General features: G+C 44.7%; 1 protein-coding gene across 1 annotated transcript in view; it reads right to left on the bottom strand.

The window, feature by feature from the left end:
• The window catches only part of TMEM233 (transmembrane protein 233), a 43,750-nt gene that overhangs the window by 22,276 nt on the left and 8,478 nt on the right, over window positions 1-12,996 (bottom strand). The gene's annotated exons all lie outside the window — the stretch shown is intronic.

The raw sequence follows: 12,996 nt of genomic DNA, 5'->3' as shown, positions 1-12,996 counted from the left end.
TTACTAACTAACCTCCCTTTGATTCTGCTTTCCTGTTGTGTACATGTGCATTTATGTGTGTGTGTGCATTTGTGAGTGTGCATGCATGTGTGTGAGCATGTGTGTGTGCACTTGTGTGCATGCATGTGTGTACATTTACATTTGTGGGTGTGGATGCATGTGTGCATGTGCATGCAAGAATATGTGTGCATGGGTGTGCATGTGCATGTACACTTGTATGCATGCATGCATGTGTATGTTCATGTGTGTGCATTTGTGAGAGTGCATGCATGCACATGAGTGTGTGTGAATGTGTGTGCACTTGCATTTGTGCATGTGTGTGCATGTGCATTTGTGAGAGTGCGTGCATGTGGGCATGTGCATGTGAGCATATGTGTGCATGTATATGTGCATGTGCATGTATACTGGTATGCATGCATGCATGTGTGTGCATTTGTGAGTGTGCATGCATGTGTGTGTGTTTGTGTGTGTGTGTGTGTGTGTGTGTGTGTGTGTGTGTATGTGACCTACTGAGTTTCGTCAGATTGTTCACAGGAACATGGATGATGGTTTGCTTATGGGGTAATAGGCATCTTGCCAGTGGCTATACTACCACCAAGTCAATGTCTCTCCCTCTCTATCTACTGTCTGCTGGGAGGTGCAGTGCCCCAGAATCTCTCTCACTTCTGTGATACTGTATTGATTGGCTCAGCTCTGTGCAGGGAAGTCCCAGGACTGGGAATCTCAGCAACTGTGAGCTCAAAAGCACAGAGATCCTATGTTAAGATGGGGCTGTCTGAGGAAATAGCCAGGCAGAAGGAGACCTGAAGAACGGGCTCTGGTCATGAGAATCAAGGATGGGGGAAGAAGATGGAGGGAAGGAGAAAGGAGGAGGAGGTGGGCACTGGAGGGTCAGACTGTCTGCTCTGTGTGACCGTGCATGAGAGTCCTATGAACAGGGCTTCATTTGCATGCTGGGTTTCTCAAAGATGGGAGCCATTTGTCTCTGCTGTGGGTCTGTTTGCTTGTTTATTATTTATTTATGTATTTATTGGGTGGGAATTGAACTCAGGACCTCATACACATGTGGTGAATGCTTTACCACTGAACCACCCAGCCCCGTTAGTGATTTGGGAACTGGAGATTCTGAGACCAAAAGCTAGAGACTGTGTAGAGTCTACAGCTATAAAGCACCACTCATTGACTTGGAGGCCAAACAGAAGGGACCGAGCTAGCCTTCCCAGGCTCTATCTGCTGCCCAAATATTGTCGTCTTTTGAGGATGGGATGGTTATTGTGCAGTCTGTGAAAGTGTTCTGCTATGGAACAGTATCCCAAGCCCTTGGATTCTGGGTCATTTTAAAGGATCATCCATCCATCCATCCATGTATGTATGTATGTATGTATGTATGTATGTATCTATCTATCTATCTATCTATCTATCTATCTATATCTATATCTATATCTATATCTATATCTATATCTATATCTATCGTATGTGTACCTGCATGAGTTTATGTGCACCACACGTGCACAGGTGCGTTCTGAGACCAGAAGATGTCAGATTCCTGGGAACTGGAGTTACAGGCTGTTGGAGGCCACCTGATGTGAGGACTGGAAATGGAATTTGGATCCTCTGTAAGAGCTGCCAAGCATTCCTAACTGTCTCTCTAGACCCCTCTCTCGGTTTTTAATTTTTGTTTTTGATACAGGGTTTCAATCTGCATCTCAGATTGGCCTTGGACTTGCTTTGTAGACCAGGATTACCATGAGCTCCTACTCCCTTAGCCTCCACCACCCCAGTGCTGGGCTTACAGAAGTATGCCACCGCACTTGAGAAACCATTATGTTTTGTTATTGCAGACTCTGGGGTCAGACTAGATTCCTGAATCACAAGAAAGCAAATGCTCTACATCTGAGCCACACCCCAGAGCTTTACTCAGAATTCTGAGTAAGCTATCTAACTTCTATGTGCATTCTTCAAATGTGTGTTCACTTCATGGAATTTTCAGTATATTCCCTGAAAGCTCTTGGTGTCTTTTCTGCCAGTGGCATTCAACCAGTAGCAACTGTTTTCTACTTCCAACCACCAGAAGGAAGACAGGCTGCTGGTCTACTGGGACATTCCCCAGACCACGAAGACATTACAAGCCATGTTCTCTCTTCATTCATTCAAAACTTAGCAAACCACAGCCATTTACTAATCAGTGTAGTAGGTGCTGGGGACACTAGTTAGGGATGGATAAGGCAGATGATGTCTCTGCCTCCTAAGGGTTGAACCATACATTATTACTAAGATACCATATTGAAAATGGTAGCAGGGTACATTGACATGTGCCTGTAGTCCCCGCCTTTCTGGGGACTGAGGCAGGAAGATTTCCTAATTTCAGGAGTTCAAGACAAGCCTGGGTAGAAGGGGGAAGTAACCAAGAGCAAATTGCAAATTGCCACAATAAAAAGGCAGACATTTCCAGTATAAGAATTTCTCAGAAGAAAATAAGGCTGGGCTGTGAAGGAATTAAGGCAGAGCCAGGCACCAGGGAGGGATTCACAGGTTGCTTGATCTTTCCTTCTTAAGCCTGAGTTATCATCAGTGCTCTCTGGAATGCAGACTCTCCCCATCCAATATCACAGAGTTGGCGTTTGTGTATGTGTAAGTGAATTATACTAAGCCCCACTTAATGATGATGTTAGACATGAGTTATATGGATCTCTGAGATGGTAGCGGCTGAGTTCAAAACAGAGGAAGATCATGTAAGCACAGTGAGTTTCCTTCCTCACCAGATAGGAAAAGCACCTGTAGCATGGGTCTGTTCTGAGGCTGTGATCAGGAGAAGTAAGGAGCTGGGCTCTGTCTCACTTGATACTGGACACACACAGAAAGGTTGGCATCAACATAGCCAGTATGTGGGTGAGGAAATCCAGGCTTAGGCAAGCTAGGGCGGGGGCCTGAGCTGGGATCCAGAGTCCAGCGTTGTGTTCAAAGCCTCAAGTGATATGATGTCTGTCTTAGTCTGTCCACAGTGTAGTGTTCCTGTTAGAACCAAGGGAGGAAGGAGGGAAGGAAGGAAGGAGGGCGGAAGTAAGGGAAAGAAGGAGGGAGGGAGGAAGCATATAAACAAAACAATAAGAGGAACACTTTCCCTAAAACTTCTCAGTGATTAACCAGACCTCCAAGCACAAGGAGAGAGAAGAAATACCAGATCTCCTACAAGATGGAGGTGTGTGTGTGTGGGGGGGGGGGGCGTGGTGATACATTTGGTAACAATGTATGCTTAAAACCAGCATATATAAAGAGGGCTAGTTACTAAACAACAAAAATAACCCAGATTAAAAGTGAACTGAAGATCTGGATATTTCTTCAAAGAAGAAAAATGGCTAATAAAAATAAGGAAATCAGGAGGTGCTCAAGATTGTGGGTCATTAGCAGAAGCCTGGGAAGACACCTTGACCGGCAGTGGGAAAGACTGTTGAGAGAAACTGGAGCCTCACTAAGGACAGCTGGGAACATAAAGTCATAGGGCTGTTTTGCCAGCAGTCTTTGAGATCCTCAGGTTAAAGTACCACACAGCTCAACAGTGATACTTATTCCTGAGGAGACTGAAATATGTGCTAACACAGGGCTTGTGCTCGAAGGTCTGTAGCAGCATTATCTGTTAGAGCATTGTGTTGGTTCCTCGTGGGTCCCTGTGATGGTGGACACCTGTCAGGAGGAGGTAGGGTTTATTTTGGCTCATGGCGTAGAGGGTACAGTCCATCATGCTAGGGAAGGCATGGTGGCTGGGGTTCTACCAACGGTGGCAGCTCAGCTTGTCACCTCCTAGTTGATCAGAAAACAGAGAGCTCACTGGAAGTGGAGGCTGGACCACAACCAAAAGAGCTAGTGTCCCATCTCTGTATGCCAAAGCTCCTATCCCAAAGGTCTTGCAACCTCTCTGAGTGGTGCCATCAGGTAGGAAGCAGGTGTTCAAACCTATGCTGGCAGAGGACATCTTAGATCCAAACCATAATAGGCCCTGAGTGAATTAAATCCAAATGTTCATCAGCAAATGGCAGAGGGAACAACCTCTGGTCCAGGATGTTGTTTAGCCTTCAAAAGAAGGGAGTCTGCATTCTGGACAAGGTCCTTGAGAAACAGCATGCAAAGTGACAAGCTGGATGAGAGAGATCTAAGAGTGTAAGGTTCCATCTTAAGGGACCATCCAGAACAGATACAATGTGTCGGGACAGAGCCATGTTGGTTTTGCCTGGTGGGGTTAGGGAGTGAGTGGTAACAGACCAGGAATCTTTTCTTTCTCTTCAATGTTTTATTTTATGTTTCTATTCTTTGAGAATCTCACCACATATCTGTGTATACAACTCTTCTCAGACTTCCCCTCCAACCTCAAGTCCTCCATGTTCTCCCTTATGGCCCACTGGGTCCAGTTAGTGTGCCTATGTACACACGGTATCAAGCCATTTGTCGAAGTGTAGGCAACCTAGGAGAGCCTGCACCATTGAAGAAAATGGGTTCTCACGTCCTCAGTGCCAACAGCTCTCAGCTATGGTTAGGACCTTGTGCTGGAATTCTGACTGGCTTGAACTTGTACTTGTCTTATGTAAGCAGCCATGGCTGCTATGTTCGAGTATAGTGGCCCTGTCATATCCAGAAGTAGTTTTTTTTTTTTTTTTTTTTTTTTTAAATTTGAACCAAAGTCTATGTAGCCAAGGCTGGTCTTGAACTTGTAGCAAGCCTCTTACCTCAGACCTCCCAGTGCTGTATGTGATTACAGGCATGCACCACCATGCCTGGCTAAGAAAATAAAATTTCTATGCTCCTGCAAATTTTGAGATTTTTCATATTCATTTTCCCTTCCCTTCCCTTTCCTTTCCTTCCCCCCACCTAACTCTCTCCCTCCCTGCCTCTCTCTCATACACAGGCTCACTCTGTAGTCCGGGATACTCTCAAACTCAGTATCCTCCTGCCTCAGCCTCCCCAGTGCTGGGTTAGGTCTGAGCCACTGCACCCGGACAAATATAGAAACCTGCATCCATGTTCTGCAATGGTTTCTTTGCGTGATGGTCACTGGAATCAGTGGTGATGCTCTTTTAGCTAAACCCACTTTGGTGTGTGTTACCTGATGGTAGAAGGAAAAATGTTCAGTGCCAGAAGGTTGGTTTCTTGAATGCCCCCAGGGATTGATTAGTGGCTTTCTGAGAAGTTGGTAATGCCTGTTAGGAGGCAGTGGCAGGGCTTCTGGGAACAATGGCTACAGCAAGCTTCCCACTGGAAGCTATAGCTAGACCAGCATCAGCAGATCAGCAGGTTAGACTTTTGTGGGAGACCCTGAGAAACACCCCCTTTCTAGTTTCATTCTGTTGCTGTGTCAAACACCACGGGGGAAAAGCAACTTAGGCAGAGAAAGGATTTGTCTCAGTTTACAGTTTATGGCTGATGGTCTATCATCAGGGGAAATCAAGGAAGAAAGCTGAAGCAGAAACCATTGAAGAATACTGCTTTCTGGCTTACTCTATACAGCCCAGGACTGCTTTTCTAAAGGATGGTGCCACCTACACTGGACCCTCTTAACAATCAAGACACTCCCCTTCCCGAGACATGAGACATGCTCACAGGCCAATCTGATCCAGATAATCCCTCAGTGGGGACTCCCTGCTCAGGGACTCTAAGCTGCATTATACTGTCAGTCAAAGCAAACAAGACCACCTAAGAAGATGAACTTTACAGGGTTGGCAGTGAAAGACAAAAACCATCCAAAGGCAGCTTTTGTTGGCTAACCAAAGCCCCATTTAAATCGTAGCTCATTAACACACAAGATAACCAGCACCCGGACAAATATAGAAACCTGCTTCCACAGAGAGCAAACTAGCTCAGAGTAACTGGTCTAGTTTGGAAAGAAGGGGGAAGAAAGAGCAAATTGTGAACTGGTGCTGGATATGTGAGCAGGTTGTACCCGAGGACAGGCCAAAGGAAGGTCTCTTAAAAACTACTTTGGGGACATTCCACCAGGTGGCTGAAGACCCAGTTCCTCATGACCCTTTCTGTGCCAGGTTTCCTTCCTGAAGAAGACAAACTCTTTCTGTGATGCTGTAGGTGACATGAAATGTTTACCTTCCGAACTTGTAGCTCATGTCTGCCCCCCTGGGCCTCATCCTATCAGCTAGCCTTTGCCCACCACTCTTTCTAAAACAAATTCCCTCCCCACTACCTGCCTCTCTGTTTCTTCTCCTGCTGGTCACTCTCTGGAGGATCTTTTTACTCGGTACTGAGTCATTAGGTCTTCGGGGATCCTTCCGGCCTTCCCTTCGTCCATGTTAGGGCATATGAGGGCAGAGAGAAGGCGTGAGGACACTGTGATTAACTATGTGGGGGGGTCTCACTGTTTATATAATTTTACATTCTGACTGCTTTCTATTGGATCCTTCACGATAAGCTTAACAGGTAATTCCAACTGTTATGTAATGTCCTGTGCTACACATTAGGTGTTTCATGCTTGAGCCAAACTGGAATCGATATTCATAACCACTTTGCAGTTCAATCTAAGGCCTGTTGGATGTAAATTGGAACTGGTGCCTGGACCCATCCATGGGGCCAAGAGCTTGTGACTAGAGAGGCCACAGATCCTAGGGGAAAACTGAACACGGTGGTTCTATTAAATGGGCTCTTGAGGACTTATTGCTGTATCCTGAGTCCCACGGACCTCTCGGCCTCTCCTGAGAAGCTTCTGTTCACAGCCAATGGCAACGGACAAAGGGGCCCATGACCAGTCAGTGTGCAGAGAGTAGGCTACGGAGTGCTCAGCCTTAAATCAGACACACGTATTAACACCCCTTCCTCAGCTCTTCATGTTCTTCCCCAAGAGCGGGCAGAAGGATCGTGAGAGTCGGAGATGATGGATAAGTTCAAGGAAATGGTTCTCCACACACAAAGGGCAGTTGTGCACAGGAACTCACAGTGATTAGGACAGCACGAACAAAGCCTAGACACAATCCTAGCACGGGTGGCAGTGGGCATGAAATCCCACCTCAACCTGAGGAGCTGTTGGCACTTGAAACTGCAGGGAGAGGGGGAGCTGGTTTTCTTTAGTGTGACCTGTGGTGGACTCACACACGGTCCTGAACAGGTCCTCTTCTCAAGATCAGTTGGGCAACACGAATTGGACTTAATGGGGTTTAGAAAAAAGAGAAGGGGAGGAAGAGAGGGAAGAAGAGGAGAAGGAAAGAAGAGGAAGACAAGAAAGAGGAGGAAGAGAAGGAGGAAGTGGAAGAGGAGGAAGAGATGGAGGAGGAAGAGAAGGAGGAGACAATGACCAGAGTAATCACTAGGATGGGTAGGATGGATTTGGGAGGAGATGGGGGTGAGGATTGACTAGGATTAATATACATTATATTTAATCATCAAATAATGCAAATATTATTAAAACCCTTCCATATGTCTAAGAAGGAGACCAAAACTATTCATTAAGCAGTTACTATTCTAAGCACTGTGCTTCTAAGCTTAGTGACCTGTGCTATAATCCACCAATAATGCTGGTTGAATCTCTAGCCACACTGTAGAGTTTTATTATAAAATTATAAAATTCAATTTTCATCTCTTAGCAGCGTTTTCTCTACATAGATCTGCCATATGTCCTAAATTTGCTTTGAGTATTAAAAGCATTTGTGTGTATTTGTGGTATTTGTACATGTGCGTGTGTCCACATGCATGCATGTGTGCATGCTCACTTGTATACATGTATGTGGAGACTTGAAGGTGACATTAGATGTCTTCCTGGATTGTTTTCTATGTTTTTGCTGAGGCAGGATCTCTCAATTGAATCCACAGCTCACGGACTGGCTAGTGTGGTTAGCCAGCTTGCTCCAGAGACTCTCTTGAGGACTGGGAATAGAGGTGGCCACATGCTTGCCCATGCTTGCCTAGCTTCTGCATGAGGTCTGAGGATATGAGCTCTGTGACCCGTCCATGTGCTTACTCAGCAAGTACTGTATCTGTGCCACTATCACCCAAGTCAAGGGTTAGTTAATATTTTCAACTAGCTATTTGTGATATATGAATATTTTGACCTTAAAAAAACCCCAATGCTTAGTTAATTGATTAATTAGGCATGGTGGGTGAGGTTCACACCTGCCACACCCGGTGTGCAAATGTCACTTGGATATTCATTCGCTCCTTACACCAAAGTGCTACCAAGTGATCGAACTCAGATCGTCTGGCTTGGCCGCAAGTACAGAAACCTCTGAGCCATCCCTCCAGCCGTCTGATCTTGTGAGTTGCAACATTGAAATCTTAATATCGTAGTATGTTCTCTTTTTGTTTACACCAACTCTCCTCTTTTCCTAAGATACTGGTGTCCCCTCTCCTTCTATTTTCCATACACATGGCTGGAGAGTAGTGGGGTTTTCTCCTCTCAGCACACCTATAGAGTTACATTAACACCCACTCACAGCCAGAGTCCTTTGGACCTAATGCAAGAACTCTGTGTAGATCAGCCTTTTAGACTCCAGACTCCCAGACAGCTGACTTTCATCAAAACATCTTGACGCATACGGGCACTTAGTGGATATTCTCAGTAACAACGCCTGAATTTTCAGGTCATTTAGGGGTTTTTCTTTTAGATTTTGCTTGCTCCTGGGTTTCTTCTCTGGGAACTGTTCCTGGGAACTCTGGAGACTGGGCTTCCAGAGGGCGAGGTGTATTTCCTCTTATTCCACAAGCCCATTCATGCCCACCTGCCTCATGCTCATCCATCTTGTTCTTAGGCCCTTGGTCTGTTTTGGTCCATAAATATCTTCAAGGACGGATGAGAATTGTCCTTTTGCTCATTATTAAAGCCAAACGTCAGGGAGGAATTTGGCCAGGTTTGATGGAGAATAATAGATGATGCTCACATATTGACAAGGCAAGTCTATTAAAAGAGACTGCTTTCAAGGCCAGGTTCCTATCTAAAGGCCATGGGTGAGGGACTATCTACCCTGTTACAATGTTTCAAGTGACTAAGTGGAGCAGAGACCATCTACTTTGTTACAATGTTTCAAGTGACTGAGTAGCAAACAGAGACCATCTACCCTGTTACAGTGTTTCAAGTGACTAAGTAGAGAGCTCAAGGACCCCTTGTTTTGGTTTTGCCCCCAGTGTCACTTTCCTGAGTCTGTTCAAGCAGAGAGAGCAACTTTCATGCTTATGAAGTGGAATGACAGGGCTAGGAAAACGCTTCCCAAAACAAAACACTGTATGTTGTAAAACAGCACCATTAACAAGGGCCATGCCAATAGCAAGATGACAGACCACCCAAAGAACAGCACTTAGAAGAGTGACCCTGGACTTTTCAAACAGCAGATAGTTTCGTAAAAGGGAGCTTTAGAGATTTTCCTCTCTGTTCATATAGTGTAATGTGATAGAAAGAGCCAAGGACGCGCTCCCCATGTAGGGCACAGAGAAAGCAGGGAGAGGACATGGAGGAAGCGATTTTCTAACTAGGCACTGAAAGGGCGGCAGCACCATGCATGACCTAACAGGTCCTCAGGTGACTGGAGTCTAGGAAGCATTGTTTAATGGTGTGACTCTGCCTTGGCCCTCTCTTGATGAGTATCTGGAAGCATCCTCCAGCGCCATCGTCAGAGGGGTAAGGTGGAAAGGGCTTGCTTGTTAACAAACGGCCAACCCCACTTTAGCTGTGACTTGCTTAGTGTCTTATTTTGCTCAACATCTGGCCAGTGTTTAATACCTTTGGGAGGAAAGTTCAGTCTTTTAAAAAAAAAATTTTTTTTAAATCTCCTTGTCCATCCATCCTTCTTCGTTTCCTTCTATTATGTATAATTCCAAAGGTATATAAACATTGGCCATATAACAGAATGAATTTTCATGTTTCTATAACCTAACTTCAACAACCACCCAATCACACGTATACATATATATTACATATAAACACATATTACATTATAGTGTGTATATCCGTGTCTGTGCAAATTATGACAAACCCATCTCTTTTAGCATTTCATCAGCAAATCCAAACAAGACTTAAAAACATGTTCTTTGGTAAAGAGATATATGGATCACCATCTTGGAATATATGTATTCCATACCTTTGATCTTAGACTAAAAGGACTGCCATAGTAACTCAATTCTAGATCCCCGTGTACAAATGCTCACTAATCCCCCATGCACTGATCGAACTTTGGAAGCGGCAGGAGCTGCTTGGATGATGAACGGTGCTATATAACGTCAGCGTGTGTTGAGAAAAGAAGCTCCAAACGATGGCAGACTTCAGACACGGTCTTTATATTCCGGAACCACCTATGTGTTCCTCAGAGCTTCAGACTTCAGACGAAGAAATAAATAGGAATGAAATCACGGTGTTCATGATTTTTTAAAAAATATATAATTCTTTTTTAGGGTGTCTTTGTTTTGATACAGGGTCTCATTATGTAGCCCTGGGTGTCCTAGAACTCACTGTGAAGACCAGGCTAGCCTTGAATTCACGGATATCTGCCTGCCTCTGCCACCCCAGTGCTGGCAGCAAAGGATTAAAGGTGTATGCACCCTGGCTGGCAGATGTCCACACTGTGTGTGTGTGTGTGTGTGTGTGTGTGTGTGTGTGTGTGTGTGTATGTTTGAGACATGATCTCTCTACACTGTCCTGAAAGTCACTATATAGACCACACAACCTAACTGCCATTCACCTGAAATGCAGTTTTGATGGATGAGCAGAACCCGGTTTGCTACATTCTGGGCCAGATGGAAAGAACACACAGTTCTTACAGTCTTTCTTTCTGTGGGTGTTTATTTTCTTTCTGACCACAAATCTTGCCATCCCGAGAGGGTGTGGTCAAGTTCAGAGTAGGTCTGTGGCTTCCTCCAGATGGCTTTGGTCCAAGCATCCATTATCAATGGTGTCTTCTGTTGGTTTATACAGCCAGTTGTCTTGATTCCAGCAGCAGTTCTCTTTTGCTTCTTTTTCTACATTGGATATATTTTTCTGGATTCCATATGGATTAGTTATTTCCACATTGCTTCAACCACAGTGCCTGTTATAAATGCCTCAAGGGAGAGGAGATTTATTTTGGCCCATTGTGGTAGGAGAGTGATGCTCATGGCAGGGGGATGCAGTGGAGTGATGCTCATGGCAGGGGGATGCAGTGGAGTGATGCTCATGGCAGGGGGATGCAGTGGAGTGATGCTCATGGCAGGGGGATGCAGTGGAGTGATGCTCATGGCAGGGGGATGCAGTGGAGTGATGCTCATGACAGGGGGATGCAGTGGAGTGATGCTCATGGCAAAGGGATGCAGTGGAGTGATGCTCATGGCAGAGGGATGCAGTGGAGTGATGCTCATGACAGGGGGATGCAGTGGAGTGATGCTCATGGCAGGGGGATGCAGTGGAGGTTGTTCACACCATGGCAGACCAGGAAGCAGAGAGAGTACAGGAGCCAGGGGTCCGTTCAATCTATGAATGCCCTTGCCCAGTGACCTACCTCCACAAGGGATAGCCTTGACTTCAAAACACCATGTCCTTCCGAAAGTTCACCATCAGATGGGGGACAAAGGCTCACACTGTGTGTGAGTAAGGGACAGGTCAGACTCGATGTATTTTCTCTCCTCTTCATTCATTCTCTCTGAGGAGGCTGAGGACAGTTACCGAGACAAGGTGCATGGCAGGTGGTGTTTTTTTGACATCGTAAATGTCTGAAAATGTTTTTATTCCCCTTTTCCAATTGTTATTTTGATAAGCCCTGGAATGAAGTTGGGGATAGTTCTCCTTCAGGTTCTTAGGTCATTTTGGTTCATTTTTGTGCTATTATTATTTTATTATTATTATTTGTTTTTTTTATTATGCTTTCTTCATGACTGGTAGGAATTCTGAAGTCCTTGAGAATCCTTAAGCGGCTGTTTTTTCTCTCTTTGCTGGTTTGCAGGAGAGCCGAGACTCTTATCCTTAAGCACTGAAGATTACAGCCAGTGCACGTCTGTGAACGTTTTGTTTCTATCATTTTATTGTACCGGGAGATGCTTTTAACCTGGAAGTTCACGTGTTCAGTTCTGGGAATCTTTCCCACATTATTTATTTGATCATTTCTTCTCATGTATTTTCTTTTTCTGCTGGAACTTTCCTAGACTGGTAGATTTCTGGGGACAATTCTCATATTTTAACATCTCATCTTGATTTTCCTGTACTTTTTGGGGGATATTTCCTTTCTCTTTTTTCCCCCTTTTTTCTCTTTAATCCCCTTTTCAGTACAAAGTTCCAGGGCACTGGTCACATCCACATTGTTGAAGGTGTCTGTCACAAGGGCCTATCTAGATTTTCCGAATTTTAGCAGTTTTTCAGGATGGGATCTCCATATTGTTAAACAGCCCTCCATTCCTCTTCCCCAACTTCTGGTGGCTCCTGTTCTATTCTCTGCCAGTATGAATCCAACTGCTTTAGGGCCTTTCTATAATGGAGTCGGACGATATTTACAAGTGTGTTTATTGGTGATGGATTTCTTCTACCTAGTGTAATGTCTTCCAGGTGTCCGTGCTGTAGCTTGTTACAATGTTTCCCTATTTAAAGGCTGAAACATTCTCCCAAAAGAAGCTACAGTTGCTTCTAAATCTTCCATTCTTTTGCTTTTTTGTATCGTGTCCTTGTGCTTTTAAAATATTTTACTGTCTTTAAACTATATGCCCTCACATTTGAAAATTCTTTTAGCTATTATTATGTATATGTGTGTATGTATGGGGGTCAGGTAACAACTTTTGGAAGTCAGTTCTCTTCCACAGTAGGTTGTTGGCAACTGGACTCAGGTCTCGGAGGCTTGTGCCACAAATCCTGTACCGCTCAGCCCTCTTGCCTCTGACATCCTCATACTTTTTGATTACCAATAACTCTGCTTCTGTGAATCTTCTGTTTTCTTCAAGGTGTTCTTGTTTCGTGGACACAACACAGTTACTTATCTCTCTGAGATGTTAACCACGTGTTCTTGACATTTTCTTCTACTTCTTGAATTAATTTTTTTTCTTTATATTCTACTCAATTCAGAA

Source organism: Micromys minutus (assembly GCF_963924665.1).
Source record: "Micromys minutus genome assembly, chromosome: 29".
NCBI lineage: Eukaryota > Metazoa > Chordata > Mammalia > Rodentia > Muridae > Micromys > Micromys minutus.
Note: the sequence above shows the minus strand (reverse complement) of the source record. Positions and strands in the feature narration are given on the sequence as shown.